This window comes from Triticum urartu, chromosome 3A (assembly GCF_056163025.1).
Source record: "Triticum urartu cultivar PI428250 chromosome 3A, HENAU_Tu73, whole genome shotgun sequence".
NCBI lineage: Eukaryota > Viridiplantae > Streptophyta > Magnoliopsida > Poales > Poaceae > Triticum > Triticum urartu.
In genome coordinates this window covers 693,924,111-693,946,677 of record NC_141875.1, presented here as the reverse complement: position 1 = coordinate 693,946,677, position 22,567 = coordinate 693,924,111, and the positions used below count along the sequence as shown (strand labels likewise).

Sequence of the window (22,567 nt, the reverse complement as noted above, 5' to 3'; positions counted from 1 at the left end):
ACATATCATACGCATATATACCCCAACCCCCATGTTTTGACCTGGCATCAAATGCACCGTCCACGTTAATTTTTGCAACATCCTGTGGTGGTGGCTTCCACTGGCCTTGTGTTGGGACTTTTTCCTTCTCCTTTGGCACCAAGTGTTCCTGCCATTCCTGAACGTACGTGGTGACGGATAGTGTACTGGAACTCATCCGTTGTTTCCCTCCGTTCACCATGGTTACCTCTGTCGCGTTCCGTCCACCATGCGGCAGCGAGCAGTTAGCCACTACTTTCTGCTTATTAATACCTCGGGAATAAGAAGAGACTTCTCAGAGTAATGCCAAGGGAACATGAGAAGTCAGCATGCAATTGACGCTTAGGGTGCCGCTTCCTTGGTAAATAACTACATATACTTTTGGCCCGTGTTTAAACCTCCAGTCCCTTGACGCTCCTGCTCCTTTACTAAACAGCTTAAAACCGGGCTTCCATTTCCTTCACACATTCTGCTACTTCTAAGGCATCATGGATTTCGAGTTCTTTACGATCATGCTCCCAAATTCGCTAAAGAAGCTGGTACAAAACATCCTAGTTGCACAATCTCTCCCTACTGTTTCGTCTTTCTTTTCTGTTTCTAAGCTTTGATTTTTTGTCATGAATCCGTTTGGTTGGTTCAACACTTCGCCCTTAATCCTTCTCGCAGAGGCTGCCACAGAAATTCGCCAAGATGCTCTACGGCCGTGAGCCACGAAAAATGAAGCTCCGGGAGGCTGGGCGCCGGCGCCTCTTGTGGGACGTGGATGTACTGCTCGACGCGGAGGGCCACATCTACCTGGGTCATGGGTGGAAGCAGTTCGCCCAGGCTCATGATCTTCGGCTCGGGCACTTCCTAGTCTTAAGCCACGACGGCCACGACGTGCTCACCGTGAAGGTGTTCGACGGGAGCATGTGCCGCAGGGACTACCAGCACGACGACGATGCCAGTACGCCCTTCTTTGTCTTGCTCTCAGTACGTAATTGTAGCTTGTGTAAGAATAAGTGAAGGAAGACTTCATTGCGTTTCGTCAGGCAACAGCAGCAGCGACAGTGGCAACACCTTGTACGGGACCAGCGGCGACAGTCGCAATACCTTGGTAAGCTTTTTCTGCCATAGTTCACTCTTTGCTTGAATTTTAGTCATGCGTATTCTCTTCTTCAATTCTGTAGTGTTTAGTTGCTCTCTTTCCCGCAATATTCATGACAGTTCTGTTTCCCCCTTTGACCATGTACCCCACTTTAGTTTGAGACATGGATCTTCTTGCCTCCTTTTCCTTGCATTCTTGATTATATGTTATTTTCAATTAGTTAAATGATTTTCAAATCATTTACCCAGTTTCCCACATGAAAAGACTTTATTACTATGGCGAATTTGCATGTTTTCTCATCATGTACATGGTTCCATCTCTGGCACAGCAGGGATCAGAGGGGGAATGGGCAGAGGAACACAACGTGGAGCAGGTAACCGAGTTCTCTAAATTCTTCAATATTCATGGATCTTCTTGCCTCCTTTTCGTTGCATTCTTGATTATATGTCATTTTCAGTTGCCTAGTTTCCCAGATGAAAAGACTATTTCTATGCCAAATTTGCATGTTTTCTCATCATGTACATGGTTCGACCTCTGGCACAGCAGGGAGCAGAGCGAGAAGGGGAAGCACCATCACAAACAGGGCCAGAGGAACATCGCGTGGAGCAGGTATCCGAGTTCTCTAAATTCTTCACCTCTAGGAAGTTTGCACTTTCCGATTTATTCTGCTGCCCAAATCAAGGATGAAGTGTTAAAGTGTATATATGCAGTCAAAATTAAGCTCTGATGCATACAACAGATATTAGATGCCTGAATTATACAGTAAATAAATTTACAAACAGCTAATGAATTTATTAGGAATCATATAGCAGTGCATATGTAGATGCTGCATCAACTTTTCATATATCCAGGGAGCACATATATAATTGTCAGTTGCATAACTGTCACTTGATTAGAGTATGCTGCATATTGTTCAATTACTCTTTCCATTTCATGTTAATTGAAGTTCTAGGTTTGTTGTAAGTCAAAGTTCCTTAATTTTGACAAAGTCTATTGGAAGATTGGTTAAGACTTCCGAACGAAACTGGGGCGCATGATCAAATCCTACCAAAAGGTCTTATGGCATCAAACAGATTGCGAACGGCTTGAGCTCTGCTTTTGCATTTGGAAGAGGGCATCGTACTGATCTTGACTAATTTCAGGGTGTCAAATTAGTTATGCAAACACCTTGGAATAAAGCCACCTGGTATAACATATGATTCGTTTTACAGGGCGTATCCAAGATGAGTAATCCATGCGATTCAGATGGAAGCCAGAAGGAAAGATCTTATTCGTCTGAGGAATTACCAGGTTAAGTATCTACTCAGATTAGTCAGTCACCCTGCAGCACATGTTTTCTTACTGTTGAAACAGTTTTACAGCATAAGACAGTCTATCTGCAGACAATTCTGTGGAGTCAGCTAATCAACGAGCGCTTTCGAATAACTATGTCGTATCAATGCAATGCTATCTTTCAAAAGCACAGAAGGTGAAAATAGATGCTCTTATAGAGAAAATTGAACCTAGATTCACAGTGCTAGTTGTGCAGATGAAGAAGTCAAACATAGAACGGCATACCCTGGTAAGTAACTTTTATCATCTACATTTTGTATGAAAATGGCTCGCTGTCTGTATCAACACATTATCTTGTTGTGATACTATTTAAGTCTGTCAGTATTTTGGTTTTAACTCAAAACTCAGAACGATATGTTTGCAACGAAAAACACATGCGTAACTAAATCAACACTATTGTTGCCTTTGTGACAGTTTTAGATTCTTAACTCTTTACTACTTGAGTTATCAGAGATATAACAAGCTTAACAGTATCATCATATTCTGTTCCTTTTCTCAATTAGATAATACAAAAGGATTATGCAATCGAGCACTTTCCATGTGAAGATACAACTGTCATGCTCCAACTGCCTGGGAAGAACAAGGATTGGAAATGCACATTCCGCATAAGGCCATCCGGCGCGTCTGATGCAGGTCGGCGCAGCCTCTATTTGCACAACTTTACCTGTGACAGTCATGTTAGGGAGGGTGATATCTGCCTCTTCCAACCAATGACAAATGTTGAGCAGAGAAAATTCGTAGTAAGAGTTCATTTCCTGAACAAAGCATGCATTGATGGCACAACTCAGTCGCAAGCAGGGGAAGGATCAGATTCAGATAGGTGCCCAAAGGAAGGCTCATCTCATTATTATAAAGCAGCCAATACGCCTGCAGTATCTTATACTTCTAAGGATTTTTCAGGTCAAGTTTGTTCTGAAGTCAAATCAGTTACCCACTTACCCTTTGTGCTCTTACTCTAGAATTGTTTTTACTGCAGAAGAGAATCCATCTGCTTATGAGTCTGTGAAGTTACATGTTCCTCGGATGCCATCAAAGGATTATGTCTTAGCAGGAAAATCTGATCTTACACTAGCACAGGAGAAAAAGATACAAGCACTTGTAGGGAAAATTCGACCTGGAATCCCGGTGCTCGTTGCTCAGATGAAAAAGAGCAACCTAGAATCGGGTCGTGGTACTCTGGTACGATTCGTTTCACCATCCGTATTATGTTTCCTGCACCTTGTAATTTTCTTCCTCTTTGCATTTCCTTCATCCGCACTCCCCCCAAGAACAACTCAAAGGCGGTTCACCAATACGGACATCACTAAATTTTGGCGGACACGTCCGGACGTATCCCCGGACAGGAATAGGGGTGGAGGACATCTAACTAGGGTCACCATATAAAAAATGGACACTAAATTTTCAATAATTATTCAAATAATTTTACATAGCAAAATGGTCGGACCCTACTTTTTCTACTATTCGTCGGATATGGGCACGTGGCCCATGTTCTACTCTTCATCGGAGTCTGCCTGTCCGTCGATGTCACTGGTGGAGTTGGGGTTGATGATTGCGCCGGACCAACTGGCCTCTTCATCGTTGTGGCCTGGAGCGATCTGCATCAGACCCGGTCTCCATGTTTCGTCAGGTTGGGACAGTTAGGAGCAATTTGCTGATTTGTGTTAATAAAATGAAAAGCTGCAGTCTCAGTGTTTTGTTAAACAATAATAACTGAATTGCTCATTGTCTGCAGCAATGTACATTTTATTGTCTTGATATTTGTTTAGGGAAGTCAGTGTTTTGTTTCTAACTCGAACGTGTGAAGCATATGTTTGCAACAAAATGCTTAAATCAACATTATTAGTTGAAGCCATATGTATCAGAACAATTTAGCCTTTGTGACAGTGTTAACTTCTTAACTCCTTAGTGCTTCAGCTATCATAATTACATTCTGTCTCTTTTTCAATTAGGCAATACCCAAGGATTATGCACTCAAATACTTTCCATGTGAAAGTACAAGTATGATACTCCAGCTGCCTAGTAAGAACAAGGCTTGAAAGTGCAGATTGCATATCAGGCCATCTGGCGTGCGTAATCCAGGTCGGTGCAGCCTTTATTGGGGTTCCTTTGCCAGTGACAATCATGTTAAGAAGGGTGATATCTGTCTCTTCCAACCGACGGCAAATGATAAGAATGGAAGATTAATAATAACAGTCATTGTCGTGATCAAAGCGAGCATTGACCGTTCCCCTCTGGAAAGAACTGACGCTGGCTCAAACCGCGGAAGGCCAAGTGTAAAGATGGTCTTGACAGCCAATGTTAAAGAGGAGCCAGCTAGTGATGGTATGGCGGCATAGCAAAAATTCATGTGGCAAATTTCAATTCACATTCTTTCTATCTGATTATTTTGTTATCCTGGTCAGTTCGAGATATCTCATCTTCTGGTGATGAAGACCATGGAGATTCTTACAATTCAGAGGAAGCTTGGGAGCCTCTTTTTGTGCCACCAGACAGACCTCGTCTAACAGATGTGCAGGAGAAGAAAGTATGGAAGAAAATCCATGCTATTAAATCGGAACTGCCCATCTACGTCACGGTTATGAACAAAACCAGTGTTCGTCTCTGCAAGTCACCCTACCTCGTAAGTTCAAAATGAGGGCAATAGTATGTTTTTGTGTAGTGGCCTGTCAGTTTCTCCACTTCATCTGCCTCTTGGCCTAAAAATTACTCTGGTATATATCTGCATCTGCGTCACTAACATCCTTCCTGAACAGACCTTGGGCAAGAAATACGTGTCAAGGTATCTTGAAAAACAGTACTTCACCGGGCATCACGGAAAGAAGAATGTGATGACTTTGGTGCTTCAGCGGGAGGGGAAGAACAGGAGGTGGCACACAGAGCTGCGACTAGGAAGTCATCGCGCAACGATCGCTAAAGGATGGACGTCTTTCTCCCGTGACAACCATCTACAGGTGGATGACCTCTGCCTCTTCAAGCTGATGCGGAATGAAGAGACGCTGAAGATGATGGTCCACATCATTCGCCGTAAGAAGTGCTTAGCTTGAGGCATCGTTGCGCTGTTGCTACTCTGATTATCTAGAATCTGTTAAGTGAACAACTAAGTGATTTATTTCCAAATGAGTCGGAGAAGAATGAACTTGTTTATTTTCTATCGTCAGAGGTCATCTCAGTGACTCTGTCAGTGCTTTGCTATATGTTGTTGGATGGTCAATTTAGAAGGACTTGTTAATGTATGTTTTTTGCATGTTTATGGGTGTTCGGGTGCAACGATAAATGAAGTTCCACTCTTTCATGAATTGAGAACGTACAAATGCATTTTTGTATAAAAAAGGAAATACAAATGCATTGCAACCCCTTTTATAACAATTATAATCATTGCAAACTACTTGTTAATATTAGAGGGTTCTATTATATTAAATCAAAAGGCAATCAAACCAACGCATTATTCTACACAAACAGAATTATTTAATCCATTAATTTTCGTTTAACCACTGAAATCAACAACTTAGATTAATAAAAAAAGGCATATAAATATGTATGGTTTGGACTACATGCTAGTACTGATTTTGTTTTAACGGAACATGGTAGTACCGATTTGTATAGGCATAGACACACAAAAGGACTGGTATCTGTGTTGTGTACTCCATTGATCTCGGTCCCATAATTCATCCTCGAATCATCGTCACCCAATCACCTCTTTGTCTCGCAATCAAGTGAACAAGCGACTAGGTTTCATCTGCCTCCCACAGATCTACCTTGTCTCTGGTGGCCATAGGACTTTGGAGGCTTGGTGGATCCCAACCTTGCCAGCAGAAGGTTCCTACTTCAATTTAATGTGTTTTGTTGAGTTTGATTAGGGTTTGTGTCTTGGTCAAGAAGACGTGGCCGTGACGGCTTCCTATAGAAAGAAGAAGGTTCTTCCTATCTATCTCCTGTCCAGAATATGATAATTTAGTCTGTAGTCTATGTTGTTGAAACGTGGTGGTTTGTTTGTCTTTTTGTTTAATTAATATAATTGAGATGCAATCAGAGCCGTTATAATCAGGACCCACGGCACGATTAACAGATCAGATAACTTAGTCTATGTGGTCATATGTGGTGGCTTGTTTATCTTGTGTTTACTTCATATAGTTGAGATGCAATCCAAGACATTATACTCTAGACGCACGACATGATTAATGGATCAAATAACTTAGTCTATGTTGTCGACTGTGGTGACTTATTTGTCTTCTGTTTTAGTAATATAAATATAATACATTGATATGATCAATCTCACTATGCCATCGCCCAATGAATTCACGGTTTGGCTATTCGCATCACACGACCTTGAGCAAAAACTAATAAAAAATATATTACATTGATGGTATTCTTGTGGCTTTATCAATTTAAACCGGACGATTGTTTGCATATTGGTTCTAAAAATGGTAATTTGTTGGATGTGCAAGTGAAGAAAGGCACGTCAAGGAGACTTCGGTGCCCCTCCGTGGGCAGCCCGGGAGAAACCCTAGCCGTTACCGACACCTCTCCCACCTCTCCTCATCCTCCTTCCACCGCCGTTGGAGGTCTTCGCCTATAGAAGCCGATGTGGCGCCGGGGGAAGTTCCACCAACTCTCGTCCTGGCGTGGCACTCATCTGGCGTCTAGGACTCATGCCGCACTGTTTGGGGAGCTCTAGCGCCAGTTTTGGCTCCTTGTGGCGGCGGTACCTGTGGCCACAGTTGGGGGATGGTAGTGCGGGACAAAGGTACTGGCGAGCAACGCGGTATGGTGGCACGGACGACATAGCGGTCAGGGTGGGCTACCATGCTCAGTCTGTGCCCAGATCTGGCTCCCTCCATGGAGACAGCTGCTTACACTGAACTAGAAAGGTGTTGCCCCACCCCCTACCCCCAAGTGCTAGGTTTGTAGCAAGCAGCTATATTTCTCAGGTGACCTCAAGGTTTATCGAACCAACAGGAGCTTAGTAACACAAGCAATAATCAACACCTACACACCGATGCAAAACTTCTTGAGGACTACTGATATTGCCAGTCCCACTAGCTTGCTAGTTATTACTCCCATAAAGGATGTTGAAATACCTGCCTCCCGAGAGCCTTCACGACATCTGCTTCGCGCAAGTGTGCCACCGGAACCTCCATGGGGCTCTTCGCACCATTCAATCTGGATGAACAACGCGCACTAGGGTTGCTTGTGTGGGGGGTTCATGATGGGTGGACCACGGGCGCGCCCGGGGCCACGATCGTGTGGGTTTTTTCGGCACACTCGCATGCGAGATCCCGTGCACTGTCTTCTGCGCGGTGGGCCAGGCTGACCCATCCGTCGGTGTGTTCGCCCCATGTCAGGTTGGTTTGGTCGCATAGGTAAGTCGTGTGCCGCGCCGCGTAGACCGGCTCGCGACATCTAGCTCCCACGCCGAGCTAGTTCTATCATGAGAGGCAGGGTGTGCATCACGCCGTCTTATGCTGGCTCGCGCAGAGGAGTCTTATGTCGGCCTTGTTTGCTAGGGCTAGCCGAGCCCTGCACCGCATCCACAACACCATCTCGTGCGTGGGACCATCTTGTCAGCCAAGCCGGACCCGTGCCGGGTTGGTTCGCTCATGCCGCCCTATCCCACGTCGCGTTCGCAGTGCAAGCTCGCATGTGAGGCCAACCAGACAGGACTGTTGGCCTCAAGCCAAGCCAGTTAGCTCAGTCCAGCAGGGTCATGCCCTGCGCTCGCGGTGCCAGCTTGCCCATGGGGCCAGCCTGTGGGAGCAACTAATGAAGGAGCTCTCCTTCGTGAGCCTCCCCAACGATCAGTTGAGGTGGGTGAGGGCGCGCAATTTGGCGCTCCCTGCAGTTTTTTTCGCACGTGTTTTTGGCTTTTAAGATGGTTTTTTTTTCTCTTTTTCGGCCTTTTGCTTTTCCACCGGTCTTTCTTAGCTTTTGGACCAAAATAACATTAAAAAAATTCGTGAAAAACGCACTTTTTTGTTCACGAGAGGCAAGGATTTGCTTCCGATGGAGCCACGCCCGTTCGTCTTGGAAACGAAAAAAAATATGTTTCATTTTTTCTCCTTTTGCAAGAGGCATGGTTTTGCTTTCGCAAGAGGCACAGATTTGCTTCGGCAAGAGGAGCCGTTCCTCTCGGAAACCAAAAAAACTTGTTTTTTTCCTTCGCGAGAGGCATGGTTTTGCTTTCTCGAGAGGCACGGATTTGCTTTCGAGAGAGGCATGACTGTGCCTCTTGGAAACAGAAAAAAATTGATTATTTTTTCTTCCGCGGGAGGCACGGATTTGTTTTCGCGAGAGGCATGACCGCGCTTGTCGGAAACGTAAAAAATTTGTTTTTTTCCTTTCGTGAGAGGCACGGGTTTAATTAGGCACGGATTTGCTGCCGAGCCTTCTTCGGAAAGGAAAAAATAGTGCTTCCGATTCAATTTATTCGTCCTATTGTTTTGTGAAAAAAAGTTCTTCAAAAGCTATCAATAGGGGATGTAGTTTTGAAGATCTCGACGCGAGGAATTCAACGATAAAAACGGTATAAGATTTGGACACACGGTTTAAGAGATAATTTTTTTTTGAGTAAACGAATCTACGAAAAGATGAGAAAACTCTTAGGTTGCGACAAGCGACGCACATGCAGAGCGCCACCTGTTGCAATCTCGGAAGATGGGAGTGACCTTTGGGAGAAGTACTCTTCAATTACTATTAGTGATTTTGGCATGTGTTATTCCGTTGGCCCCACAAGAGTGTGTATTGACGCCGCGCGTGCTATTAGCCCAAGCCGTATGGCAAACCGGCTCAAAGCCCGGCATGGGGCATACACGCTGCCAAGCGGACCCGGCTGTTACGACGCGAGTCCGGGTATTCCCGGTCGGGGTGTTCTGTGGACTTTTTGGTCTTTTCCTTAAGGCGGTTGCGTTTTCGTGCAAGTTTTTTTTTATGCCGTCGGCTGGACGCGGCGCACGCTCGCATCATAGCGTTCATTTTTGGCGGCTCAGCCATCCTCACGTGTTCAGGATTGGCGAGGCAGCAGGAAGACAGGGTTGGCGGATGGAGGATTCGGTGTTGTCGCTAGTGCAGCGTCGGCATAAAGGTATCGTCGGCCGCCCTGAATTGTCGTTTGTTCTTGTGTATTGGTCACCGCAAAATCTGTTAGTTGGATGATCTTCGCTATTTATCCTTCACCATGATGTAAGTATTTCTCGTTGCTTTGCTGTTCTTGTCGAATATAGATGGTTCACCCTACTTCTGGTAATTTTTTTCGTCTTCACGTTCGCATTCCCAGTTTCTTTGTTGCCACGGGTGTTTCTCCGTTGCGCTTGTATGCGTGTTTCCGGCGTCGGGTTTGGATGGCCATGCAGTTGGGCTATGCCGGGCGCTCCTCGTTAAGCGTTGCCCGGTCGACGGAGTATCCTTTCTTTTCCGGATCCGTTGTGACAGGTTATGCCGGGCACCTCTCATGAATTGTTCCCGGGTCGATGAGTATCGTCACTTTCCGTGGCCGGTGCGTCGGCCATGCTTCACGGGGGTGCCTTAATTTTTTTGGTCCCGGCGCTTTGGTGCTCGGATGTATGCTTTTACTTTTTGATTGTGTGTGGAGACTTAGAGCATTTTTTTCTTCCCGTAAAAAAAAAAAGACTTAGAGCATTTCAACAGAAGACGTAGATATAAAAATACCTAATTTTTGCATCTTTAGAGCCTAGAAACACTTCTCCAGCAGATGATGATGTAGATGCAAAAATATTTACATCTTTGCCTCCCGAAGATGTAAACTATAACACTTCCTGATGCAAATATACACCTCCATCCACAGGAGATGTAAAAACGGCAGTCGCGCGTCAACTGCCCAACCGTTTCATTTTTTCTGTCTGCCCATTAGTCTCATTCCCGCCACCCGCCGACCCCGCTGCCTCCTGCGCCACAGCCGCCCACCCCATCGGGGCCTTCGCCGGCGCGACCATCGTCCCCAATTCCCCCGTCGCCGCAATGCCGCCGCCCTGGTTTTGCCCCACCCGGCCGGTCGTCGTCGTGTCTGCCGCCCCGCTGCCGGATTCAGCTGCTCCTCCGCCCCCGCCTCCGGTTCCACGACTGCTCGCCTCCAAATTGACCGAATTGGTCACTTCTTCGCCGCCGCATCGGAGCATCGGAGCATTCATGAAAACTCCATGTGCATTAAGCCAAGACATCACCGCACGGACCGGCGCTTGCCGTGCATTCACCTACGTAGAGCGCCTATGTAGCCCGAGGCACTGAGAGGGAGCTTGGGAGATATTGAGGTGCTCGGCAGAGGGAGAGGGGTTCGGTAGGCAGATGGATGAGAGAAACAGAAAAATGGATGGACGGGAAGTCTGTAGGATGGTCACCTCGGTCAATCAGTATGCGCCATTTTGACCATACCAGATTGCCCAAGTATCAGTGACGGGAGCTAGAGTGTGCCCGCCACTAATAAAATGCCATTTTTTTTCTTTTTTTCGATGGATAAAATGTCATTTCATCAATCTTAATTACCTCTTTACTATATTTATCACTTAGTACATAACAGGTAGGTCGAACTCATCGCGACGAAAGCCGCTCCGCCCCTTCCCCGCGCCGCGTGCCACTCCGGCCGCGGCAGCCACCCACCAGCCTTCATGGCTCGGGCCCGTAGGCCAAGCTGTAGTAGGAGCACCAGCCCGGCTCCCCCCCTGCACCCGGCTCCTGCATCCCCTCTCCCGGTGGTCCGTCGCATGCCTCGGTTGCAAGCGTGCTCTCCCGGCTGGCCGGCTGTCAGATCCGGGCCTTTCGCCGCGTCTTCTGCTCCGAGGTGAGTCCTCAAACGCTGCCCCTCCCTCCGGACCGGTAGATCTGTTGCCTCCGCCCTCCTCCGGGACCCAGCGCCTTAAATCCATCATCGTTGCGCCATCAAACCTTGTCATTCCCCCCCTCTGGAGGAGGCGGGGGGTTGGGTTCAGGTCCTGTCGCGCAAAAACCGGCGAGCCAGCAAGGGGCCGGCGGGCAATAGTAGGCGCTCAGGGGCTCCTTGCTCGAACTGCGGGCGCGCCTCCATGCCTTCGCCCGGCCGCGAGGCCTTCTTAAGGCGCTTCCGTGGGAGGTGCTTTCGATGCCTGAGCAAGCACCACCGGCGCAAATATTGCCGCGACCCGCTGCGATGCATCTCCCGTGAGCGCCAAGGCCACTTCGCCAAAGAGTGTCCCAGCCGCTCCTGCAGCCCAGGAGGGGCCGCCCCCGCTGGATCCAAGCCGGCGACAGCACAGGTGCCGGTGCAGGATCGCCTCTGCTTCGACCCCCCTCCCCCCTGCCGCCTCCGTCGGCCCCTCTCCACTAAGCTCCTCCCATGGCTAGCTTCTCCCACGTGGATCCGGCATGGCGGCCTCGTGAGAGCCACAAGATGGTGCTTGCCACGCCGGCCCTAGAGCACGCGGAGTACATCCTCCGACAGCACGCGGTCACCCTCACGGCTGCGGATCGAGCCCATGCCACAAGCCCCATGGCGGTGGGGAAGGCCATCGACGAGCAGCTCCGCACCCTGCCGCACCAGCTTTGCATCACCGCCCACCACCGCGAGGCCTTCCTGGTGCACTTTGACCTGCCGGCGCACCGTGACAACGCGGTCCGCCGCGGCGTCATCAAGGTGGACGGCTGCAAGTATTTCATCCGCGCCTGGAGCCCGGACGACCATGCGGCCCTCCTGAAGCTGTCCCTCCACGTCTGCATCGTCGTCAAGAACCTGCCCATGCAGCTCTGGAGTTTGGAGGGGCGAACAACGTGTTCGGCGACTTCAGCCGCATCGACAGGCTCGACAGCTGCACGTACGAGCGTGGCCACACCGAGACGTTCGCGTGCTGGCTGTGGGCCTGGGACGTGGCGCACATCCCGACCAAGAGGGCTTTGTGGGTGCTCAAGCGTGGTGCTGGCCACGTCGACGAGATCATCGGCTTCTCCCCGCCGGATCGCAACGTTCCTCCCCCGCCGGGCGTCCATCGCTATGACCTGCTGATCCACGGGGACCACGTGGAGGATTGGAATCTGGTCTCGCACTCGGGGCAGAGCGGGCTTCCCTCCTCGGAAGACGAAGACACCCGCCCCCTCCCCCGCTCGGAGCCTGGGTGTCCGGCGTGGAGGACGGGCAGAGCAGGGCCAGGCGCTCTGTGCCTCGCGTGTCCTCCTCCGTCTGCAGCAGCTTCCCCTCCCTCGGAGAGCGCCGCAACCACGACGGCGACGACCAGGGCAACCGCGGCCGGTCCTATAAGGACGCGTTCCTCGGCCGTGTCCGGCTGTCCAGCGCCAAGGCCCCGGCCGCGGAGGCGCCGCGCCGGAGGAGCCGGACCCCTGCCTCGCGATGCCACCAAGGGTGTCGCGGCCGCTCTGTGGAGCGCGCTGCCCTGCCATCATCCCCGAAGACGGTGCCGCGGGCGACCCCCCTGCCGCTGCAGCCACGCCCCCCCCCCCCCCCCCGCCGCCGTCGCCGGAGACCGACCCGATCACCACTTTTTTTCTCCTTCTCCGACTCGGGACGCGCCCTCTCCCAACCACCCCGGTCAGACTGCATGCAACTGGAGTTCGAGAATGCAATGTTGGAGGCGCTTGCCAACCCGCTCCCCTTCAGCGACAAAGACGACCCGACCGAGCAGATGACGAAGGAAGACCACCTGCCGCTTGCCCTGCTGCCTGATGTTCTGCCCTGCATCAACCAACCCACTCCTGTAGCAGTTCAGTTCCAGATTGAGGCTGTCACGCACAAGGTCAACCACCTGCAGCTCCAGGCAAGCCTAGAGGGCGATTCAGCGCAACCCCATCCAGCCTCTGAAGATGACGTGCAACAGCTCTTCAAGACGGTCCAAGCTCCTGTCCTCCCCACCCCAAAGCCTGCCTGCACCTCCGCCCCGCCCAAGTCAAGAGCTTTTTCTACTCCTTTAAGGCGCAGCGCTCGGCAGGCATCAGCTGCCTCCTCCGTGCCGGTCTCGCAGAGGGCAGCATTAAGGCCGGTGCAAGAACTCGGCAAGATGGGACCAAAGGACAAGATGACCCCGGATGCTGCGGCTGCTTTGATCAAGAAGTTTAACGAGCCACTGACCGTGGAAGACATAGCCACCATTGCGCGCCTAACAAGCCTGAATGTTGATGCTCTGAAGATCGCGGCCGACATGCTCGGTCCTGATGGTGCGGCCAATGCGGCCCAGTAGTTCTTCATGTGTTATGTAGTTTGTAGGCTTCGTCAACGGCTGGCCCTATGCCAGTTCGAGCTAGGTTTCTCTTCCATGTGTAGTTCTAGGATCATGTTGCGAGGCAGACGACGATGGGGTTTTAGGCCTGTTGGTGGCCGCCGTCGCCCCCCGGACCGATCGGTGGTGTGTTGTACCCCATGTTTTAGTAATGTTAGTCGACGGAGCATATCATCGTGTCCAAATGATTAGGAATCATTGCATCATAATGTCTTGGAATGTTAGAGGGCTAAATGCGCCGGCCAAACGGGAGGCCATTCGTGAAACTGCTGCTACTTACAAAACAGCCATCCTGACGCTGCAAGAAACAAAGATAGATGTCTGGTCTTCAGAAATCACGCGTGAGGTAGGAGGACAGCTCCTGCAGGGTTGTGTGGTTCTCCCGGCCCTGGGGACAAGGGGTGGCGTTGCAATTTTCTGGAACAAAGTTGTAGTTCGCATCGAATCACACTTCATTGGTAGATTCACCATCATGGTCAAGGTCACTGAATTAAGCAGCAATGTTCAGTACTGGCTGTCAACGGCATACGGGCCGGCTGAAGAAGCCATTAGGGAGGAGTTCTTTTTTGAGATGGCCAGCATTGCACCACCAGCGGGAGAGCCGGGGCTGATCATAGGAGATTTCAACATGATTTATGAAGTTAGAGACAAAAGCAACTCTAACCTGAACAGGAGGCTTATGGGAAGGTTCAGAAAAGCTTTAGATATTGCGGGCTTAAAGGAAATCAAATGCCATAACAGAAGATTCACTTGGAGCAAGGAAAGAGAGAACCCAACCTTCTGCAACATCGATAAGTTCTTCTGCAATGTAGAGTGGGAGGCTTTGCACAATGGTTTCATGCTGAATGCAGCATCCACATCCTTCTCGGATCATGCCCGCTGCTCCTCTCCCCTTGTGCTAGCCCACCGAGACCAGCAAGATTCAAGTTTGAAAACCACTGGCCCAAGTTTCCACACTTCCAAGAAACGGTGATGCATGCATGGAACAAACTAGTCTCCCATGACTGTCCTTACATCAGACTGAAGGTGAAACTACAGAGAACTGCAAAGGATTTAAGGATCTGGAGCAAATCACTATTCAGCAAGGCCAAGATGTAGTTCCATATAGCAAATGAAGTCATTTTAAGATTAGACATCGCCCAAGAGAATAGGCAGCTCACCCAGGAAGAATTTGCACTAAGGAAAATGCTCAAAACCAGAGTGCTCGGTCTTGCGGCAATTGAGAGAGCTAGAAGAAGACAGGCCTCCCGGGTGCTATGGATTAGGGCCGGAGATGCCAGCACAAAATTCTTCCACGCAAAGTGCAACAACAGAAGGAGGAAAAATTATATACACTCTCTGCAAACTAAAGGAGGGGAGGTCTTAACCCAGCACCAGGAGAAGGCCCAAGAGATTTTCAAACATTTTTCAAACCAGTTGGGCACAAGGAAAAACCAGCTTCTCACAATCAATTGGGATCAGCTTCAGTTACCTATTGTGACAGATTTGGGCTTAGATAACCCGTTCTTAGAGGGGGAGGTTTGGGCAGCCATTATGAGCTCCCCGGCAGAAAAAGCTCCAGGCCCCGACGGATACACTGGCCAGTTCTTCCGTTCATGCTGGAGCATCATCAAAGACGACATCATGGCTGCCTTCTCAAAATTCTATCGGGCGATCAACACAAACTTTTCTGAGCTGAACAAGGCCTTCATCATGCTGCTACCTAAAAAAGAAGGTGCACGGGAAGTGAAGCATTTCAGACCTAAGTTTGATGGGCTCGGTGGCGGAGCTGATTGCCAAAGTCCTATCTATGAGGCTGGCCGCGATCATTCCTCAGATCATATCCCCTGCGCAATCGGCTTTCCAAAAAGGAAAATGTATTCATGATAGTTATCTATACGTGCAAGGATGCGTAAAATCTCTTCACGGAAGAAACAAGCCTGCTCTGCTCTTCAAATTAGACATAGAAAAAGCGTTCGACTCCATATCTTGGGATTGTCTTCTAGAACTACTTCAACGTCTAGGCTTCCCCGCTAGATGGAGAAACTGGATCTCCATTCTCCTCTCCACGGCGACATCCTCCTGTTTGTTAAATGGTGATGCGGGGCAGGCCATTTGCCACTTGCAGGGCCTGAGGCAAGGCGATCCACTCTCCCCTCTACTGTTCACCATCGCCTTCGACCCCCTCTACCGCTTCCTCGACGCTTCTGTAAATCTTGGCATCTTCTCTTCCCTGCCAGGAAGAGGTGCCAGCATGAGGATTAGCCTCTATGCCGACGACGCTGTGATCTTTGACAACCCAATCAGAGAGGAGGTAGACTCGCTGCTACATCTGCTCAATCTTTTCGGGGACGTCTCTGGTCTTCGCCTAAACCAAAGCAAATCCTCGGTGGCCCTGATTAGGTGCAACAGTATAGACATCACTAACGTGCTGCATAGTTTCGGCGGCACCATTGTGGGATTCCCAATGACTTACCTAGGCCTCCCGGTTTCCACTAGTAGAATTCGTTTAGTGCACCTTCATTTCCTCCTCGATAGAATTAGGGCTCACCTCGCGGGATGGAAGGGTAGGCTTATGAATCTTGCTGGTCGTAGAATCCTCGTCCGTAGCGTGCTGACAGCGCTTCCAACATTTGCGATGACGGTGCTGCTGAAGGAAATATGCCCTAGAGGCAATAATAAAGTTATTATTTATTTCCTTATATCAAGATAAATGTTTATTATTCATGCTAGAATTGTATTAACCGGAAACATAATACTTGTGTGAATACATAGACAAACAAAGTGTCACTAGTATGCCTCTACTTGACTAGCTCGTTAATCGAAGATGGTTATGTTTCCTAACCATAAACAAAAGAGTTGTTATTTGATTAACGGGATCACATCATTAGGAGAATGATGTGATGAGGGCCTTAGTGGGCTTTAGTGGAAAGGAGAAATTGAAGGAAATATGCCCTAGAAGCAATAATAAAGTTATTATTTATTTCCTTATATCATGATAAATGTTTATTATTCATGCTAGAATTGTATTAACCGGAAACATAATACATGTGTGAATACACAGACAAACTTAGTGTCACTAGTATGCCTCTACTTGACTAGCTCGTTAATCAAAGAAGGTTATGTTTCCTAACCATGAACAAGGTGTTGTTATTTGATTAACGAGGTCACATCATTAGTTGAATGATCTGATTGACATGACCCATTCCATTAGCTTAGCACCCGATCGTTTAGTATGTTGCTATTGCTTTCTTCATGACTTATACATGTTCCTATGACTATGAGATTATGCAACTCCCGTTTGCCGGAGGAACACTTTGTGTGCTACCAAACGTCACAACGTAACTGGGTGATTATAAAGGAGCTCTACAGGTGTCTCCAATGGTAGATGTTGGGTTGGCGTATTTCGAGAATAGGATTTGTCACTCCGATTGTCGGAGAGGTATCTCTGGGCCCTCTCGGTAATGCACATCACATAAGCCTTGCAAGCATTGCAACTAATGAGTTAGTTGCGGGATGATGTATTACGGAACGAGTAAAGAGACTTGCCGGTAACGAGATTGAACTAGGTATTGGATACCGATGATTGAATCTCGGGCAAGTAACATACCGATGACAAAGGGAACAACGTATGTTGTTATGCAGTCTGACCGATAAAGATCTTCGTAGAATATGTAGGAGCCAATATGGGCATCCAGGTCCCGCTATTGGTTATTGACCGGAGACGTGTCTTGGTCATGTCTACATTGTTCTCGAACCGTAGGGTCCGCACGCTTAACGTTACGATGACAGTTATTATGAGTTTATGCATTTTGATGTACCGAAGATTGTTCGGAGTCCCGGATGTGATCATGGACATGACGAGGAGTCTCTAAATTGTCAAGACATAAAGATTGATATATTGGAAGCCTATGTTTGGATATCGGAAGTGTTCCGGGTGAAATCGGGATTTTACCGGAGTACCGGGAGGTTACCGGAACCCCCCGGGAGCTATATGGGCCTTAGTGGGCTTTAGTGGAAAGGAGAAAGGGGCAGCCCAAGGTGGGCCGCGCGCCTCCCCCCTCCCCTAGTCCTATTAGGACAAGGAGAGGTGGCCGGCCCCCTCTCTCTCTTTCCCCCCTCGAGGAATCCTATTCCAACTAGGATTGGGGGGGGGGGGGAATCCTACTCCCAGAGGGAGTAGGACTCCCTTGGCATGCCCTCCTTCGCCGGCCGCCCCCTCCCCCTTGGCTCCTTTATATACGGAGGCAGGGGGGCACCCTAGGACACACAAGTTGATCCTTGAGATCGTTCCTTAGCCGTGTGCGGTGCCCCCTGCCACCATATTCCACCTCGATCATATTGTAGCGGTGCTTAAGCGAAGCCCTGCGACAGTAGAACATCAAGATCGTCACCACGTCGTCGTGCTGACGGAACTCCTCCCCGACGCTTTGCTAGATCGGAGCCTGGGGATCATCATCGAGCTGTACGTGTGCTAAGAACTCGGAGGTGCCGGAGTAACGGTGCTTGGATCGGTCGGATCGGGAAGACATACGACTACTTCCTCTACGTTGCGTCAACGCTTCCGCAGTCGGTCTGCATGGGTACGAAGACAACACTCTCCCCTCTCGTTTCTATGCATCACCATGATCTTGCGTGTGCGTAGGAAAATTTTGAAATTACTACGTTCCCCAACAGTGGCATCCCAGCCTAGGTTTTATGGTTTGATGTTATATGCACGAGTAGAACACAAGTGAGTTGTGGGCGATATAAGTCATACTGCCTACCAGCATGTCATACTTTGGTTCGGCGGTATTGTTGGACGAGATGACCGAGACCAACATTACGCGTACGCTTACGCGAGACCGGTTCCCCCGACGTGCTTTGCACATAGGTGGCTTGCGGGCGACTATCTCTCCAACTTTAGTTGAACCGAGTGTGGCTACGCCCGGTCCTTGCGAAGGTTAAAACGGAGTCTATTTGACAAACTATCGTTGTGGTTTTGATGCGTAGGTGAGATTGGTTCTTGCTTAAGCCCGTAGCAGCCACGTAAAAACTTGCAACAACAAAGTAGAGGACGTCTAACTTGTTTTTGCAGGGCATGTTGTGATATGACATGGTCAAGGCATGATGCTGAATTTTATTGTATGAGATGATCATGTTTTGTAACCGAGTTATCGGCAACTGGCAGGAGCCATATGGTTGTCGCTTTATTGTATGCAATGCAATCGCGATGTAATGCTTTACTTTATAACTAAGCGGTAGCGATAGTCGTGGAAGCATAAGATTGGAGAGACGACAACGATGCTACGATGGAGATCAAGGTGTCGCGCCGGTGACGATGGTGATCATGACGGTGCTTCGGAGATGGAGATCACAAGCACAAGATGATGATGGCCATATCATATCACTTATATTGATTGCATGTGATGTTTATCTTTTTATGCATCTTATCTTACTTTGATTGACGGTAGCATTATAAGATGATCTCTCACTAAATTATCAAGAAGTGTTCTCCCTGAGTATGCACCGTTGCCAAAGTTCGTCGTGCCCAGACACCACGTGATGATCGGGTGTGATAAGCTCTACGTCCATCTATAACGGGTGCAAGCCAGTTTTGCACACGCAGAATACTCAGGTTAAACTTGACGAGCCTAGCATATGCAGATATGGCCTCGGAACACAGAGACCGAAAGGTCGAGCGTGAATCATATAGTAGATATGATCAACATAACGATGTTCACCATTGAAAACTACTCCATCTCACGTGATGATCGGTTATGGTTTAGTTGATTTGGATCACGTGATCACTTAGAGGATTAGAGGGATGTCTATCTAAGTGGGAGTTCTTAAGTAATTTGATTAATTGAACTTAAACTTATCATGAACTTAGTACCTGATAGTATCTTGCTTGTTTATGTTGATTGTAGATAGATGGCTCGTGCTGTTGTTCCGTTGAATTTTAATGCGTTCCTTGAGAAAGCAAAGTTGAAAGATGATGGTAGCAATTACACGGACTGGGTCCGTAACTTGAGGATTATCCTCATTGCTGCTCAGAAGAATTACGTCCTGGAAGCACCGCTGGGTGCCAGGCCTGCTGCTGGAGCAACACCAGATGTTATGAACGTCTGGCAGAGCAAAGCTGATGACTACTCGATAGTTCAGTGTGCCATGCTTTACGGCTTAGAATCGGGACTTCAACGACGTTTTGAACGTCATGGAGCATATGAGATGTTCCAGGAGTTGAAGTTAATATTTCAAGCAAATGCCCAGATTGAGAGATATGAAGTCTCCAATAAGTTCTATAGCTGCAAGATGGAGGAGAACAGTTCTGTCAGTGAGCATATACTCAAAATGTCTGGGTATAATAATCACTTGATTCAGATGGGAGTTAATCTTCCAGATGATTGCGTCATTGACAGAATTCTCCAATCACTGCCACCGAGCTACAAGAGCTTCGTGATGAACTATAATATGCAAGGGATGAACAAGACTATTCCCGAGCTCTTCGCAATGCTGAAAGCTGCGGAGGTAGAAATCAAGAAGGAGCATCAAGTGTTGATGGTTAACAAGACCACTAGTTTCAAGAAAAAAGGGCAAAGGGAAGAAGAAGGGGAACTTCAAGAAGAACGGCAAGCAAGTTGCTGCTCAGGAGAAGAAACCCAAGTCTAGACCTAAGCCTGAAACTGAGTGCTTCTACTGCAAGCAGACTGGTCACTGGAAGCGGAACTGCCCCAAGTATTTGGCGGATAAGAAGGATGGCAAGGTGAACAAAGGTATATGTGATATACATGTTATTGATGTGTACCTTACTAGAGCTCGTAGTAGCACCTGGGTATTTGATACTGGTTCAGTTGCTAATATTTGCAACTCGAAACAGGGACTACGGATTAAGTGAACACTGGCAAAGGACGAGGTGACGATGCGCGTGGGAAATGGTTCCAAAGTCGATGTGATCGCGGTCGGCACGCTACCTCTACATCTACCTTCGGGATTAATATTAGACCTAAATAATTGTTATTTGGTGCCAGCGTTGAGCATGAACATTATATCTGGATCTTGTTTGATGCGAGACGGTTATTCATTTAAATCAGAGAATAATGGTTGTTCTATTTATATGAGTAATATCTTTTATGGTCATGCACCTTTGAAGAGTGGTCTATTTTTGATGAATCTCGATAGTAGTAACACACATATTCATAATGTTGAAGCCAAAAGATGCAGAGTTGATAATGATAGTGCAACTTATTTGTGGCACTGCCATTTGGGTCATATCGGTATAAAGCGCATGAAGAAACTCCATACTGATGGACTTTTGGAACCACTTGATTATGAATCACTTGGTACTTGCGAACCGTGCCTCATGGGCAAGATGACTAAAACGCCGTTCTCCGGTACTATGGAGAGAGCAACAGATTTATTGGAAATCATACATACCGATGTATGTGGTCCGATGAATATTGAGGCTCGTGGCGGATATCGTTATTTTCTCACCTTCACAGATGACTTAAGCAGATATGGGTATATCTACTTAATGAAACACAAGTCTGAAACATTTGAAAAGTTCAAATAATTTCAGAGTGAAGTTGAAAATCATCGTAACAAGAAAATAAAGTTTCTACGATCTGATCGTGGAGGAGAATATTTGAGTTACGAGTTTGGTGTACATTTGAAACAATGCGGAATAGTTTCGCAACTCACGCCACCCGGAACACCACAGCGTAATGGTGTGTCCGAACGTCGTAATCGTACTTTACTAGATATGGTGCGGTCTATGATGTCTCTTACTGATTTACCGCTATCGTTTTGGGGTTATGCTTTAGAGACGGCCGCATTCACGTTAAATAGGGCACCATCAAAATCCGTTGAGACGACGCCTTATGAACTATGGTTTGGCAAGAAACCAAAGTTGTCGTTTCTTAAAGTTTGGGGCTGCGATGCTTATGTGAAAAAGCTTCAACCTGATAAGCTCGAGCCCAAATCGGAGAAACGTGTCTTCATAGGATACCCAAAGGAGAGTGTTGGGTACACCTTCTATCACAGATCCGAAGGCAAGACATTCGTTGCTAAGAATGGATCCTTTCTAGAGAAGGAGTTTCTCTCGAAAGAAGTGAGTGGGAGGAAAGTAGAACTTGACGAGGTAACTGTACCTGCTCCCTTATTGGAAAGTAGTACATCACAGAAAACTGTTTCTGCGACACCTATACCAATTAGTGAGGAAGCTAATGATGATGATCATGAAACTTCAGGACAAGATACTACTGAACCTCGTAGATCAACCAGGGCGAGATCCGCACCAGAGTGGTACGGTAATCCTATTCTGGAAATCTTGCTGCTAGATCATGATGAACCTACGAACTATGAAGAAGCGATGGTGAGCCCAGATTTCGCAAAGTGGCTTGAAGCCATGAAATCTGAGATGGGATCCATGTATGAGAACAAAGTATGGACTTTGGTTGACTTGCCCGATGATCGGCAAGCAATTGAGAATAAATGGATCTTCAAGAAGAAGACTGACGATGATGGTAATGTTACTGTCTACAAAGCTCGACTCGTCGCAAAAGGTTTTCGACAAGTTCAAAGGGTTGACTACGATGAGACCTTCTCACCCGTAGCGATGCTTAAGTCTGTCCGAATCATGTTAGCAATTGCCGCATTTTATGATTATGAAATTTGGCAGATGGATGTCAAAACTGCATTCCTGCATGGATTTCTGGAAGAAGAGTTGTATATGATGCAACCAGAAGGTTTTTTCAATCCAAAGGGAGCTAGCAAAGTGTGCAAGCTCCAGCGATCCATTTATGGACTGGTGCAAGCCTCTCGGAGTTGGAATAAACGCTTTGATAGTGTGATCAAAGCATTTGGTTTTATACAGACTTTTGGAGAAGCCTGTATTTACAAGAAAGTGAGTGGGAGCTCTGTAGCATTTCTGATATTATATGTGGATGAAATATTACTAATTGGA

The 22,567-nt window shown here is 47.8% G+C and overlaps 1 pseudogene; it reads left to right on the top strand.

Annotated features, from left to right (window-relative positions):
• The first annotated feature begins 506 nt into the window (after positions 1-506).
• Positions 507-10,675, top strand: LOC125547230 (B3 domain-containing protein Os03g0619600-like; annotated as a pseudogene).
• The last annotated feature ends 11,892 nt before the right edge of the window (positions 10,676-22,567 follow it).